The 1,562-nt window shown below is 42.2% G+C and overlaps 1 pseudogene; it reads right to left on the minus strand.

Annotated features, from left to right (window-relative positions):
• Positions 1–273: 273 nt before the first annotated feature.
• Positions 274–925, minus strand: LOC136950979 (putative nuclease HARBI1; annotated as a pseudogene).
• Between the last annotated feature and the right edge of the window lie 637 nt (positions 926–1,562).

Here is a 1,562-nt window from a genome sequence, read left to right on the forward strand (position 1 = left end):
GTGCTGATGGACCGAAGATGTCCTGTTGCTACAGAAAGAGGTCCTAACTCTTCAGAAGCAGAGGCTACTGGATCTAAGCCAGTCACAAGAAATAGAAAGATTTTTGAATGAATTCTGAAACTGAAATTGTGCAATGTATTTATTTGCAGCATTCTGCACTTGAGCATCTTCCATATCATCCTCAAGTGGGTGCTCATCCTCCTCGGGTAGATCATCTCCTACTCTCTTCCCAAAGTTGTACAAAACAGCTACTCCAACAATGATGGTCAGGGTAGTGTCCAATTTTGTGCGGAGTCCCAACTGTATACATGGAAATCTCCGCTTCCACACCCCAAACACTCTCTCTATTACCCCTCTTGTTTGAATGTGAGAGTAGTTGTAGTTTTTTTCTGCCTGGGTCTGAGGGTTCAAAAGTGGAGTCATCAGGTATGGGCGACATGCATAGCCATTGTCCCCCACTAGGTGTCCACGGATCTCCCCTCTCCAGCAGTGCACAAAGTTGACCGTTGTCAAAGATTCGTCTGTCATGTGTGGATCCTGGCCATCTTGCAACAACGTGTGTGATCTGGGCCTGGTCATCACACACAACTTGGACATTAATTGAGCAGTAGCCCTTTCGATTCCGAAACAGTTCCCCATTCCCACCACCTGGGTTGGTAATGGGAATGTGGGTGCAGTCGATAGCCCCAATTACTCCTGGAAAACCTGCTCTCCCATAAAATCCAGCTGTTGTCTCTCTCCTTGGTTCAAAGTGAATGTACTGAGCCTTTAAACTTGCAATTGCCTTGGACACTCTGCTGACAATTCTGCAGACTGTGGATTTATGAACTCCGAAAAGATCCCCATCAACCATCTGAAAACACCCTGTAGCATAAAATCGCAAAGCTACTAGGAGCTGGAGAAGCGGTGGCACAGCAAAATTCCTCTCACTTCCATGCTTGATTGCTGGTCCAACCTTCCCATTCAGGTATATGACAGACTCCTTTGTAAATCTGTACCGCTGTGAAAACTCGCTGTTGTCATAGAATTCAATTGGGTTTAACCTATCTCTAATTTTCCTGCGGGGAACACTTTCCTCTAACCCCATCCAGCGAAGATATGCAGCCATGTTGTCAATAAAACTGAGATAAACCTCCTCCAGGGGTGGTTTAAATATAACTGCTAATCCAGGTTTAGACTAGGTTTAAAATGACTGGTGCAACAGATTTAAATTTAATCTAGATTTAAATGGAAATTAAACAGAGATTGCCGAAGGGTTAAATTTACCCAGGATTAATTGTAAACTAAGGTTAAACTAGGTTTAAAGTTTGGTGCAACTGGATTAAAAGACAAACTTGGTTTAAACCTAGTTTAAGAGTTAATCCTTGTTGGTGCAACCCAGCGTAGGTTTAAAACAAATTCAGATTTGATTGGAACTCTCTTTTATACATTTATAGTTGGATTTGACATTTAACAGACATTTAATTCATTTAGCAAGTTGTTTAACTCAAACGACCATAACACGGTACATATGGTATACAAAGCTGCAGTTAGCTTGGATGTTATCTTTACATATAGATGGG

Source organism: Osmerus mordax, chromosome 10, assembly GCF_038355195.1.
Source record: "Osmerus mordax isolate fOsmMor3 chromosome 10, fOsmMor3.pri, whole genome shotgun sequence".
In the NCBI taxonomy this organism is placed as follows: domain Eukaryota; kingdom Metazoa; phylum Chordata; class Actinopteri; order Osmeriformes; family Osmeridae; genus Osmerus; species Osmerus mordax.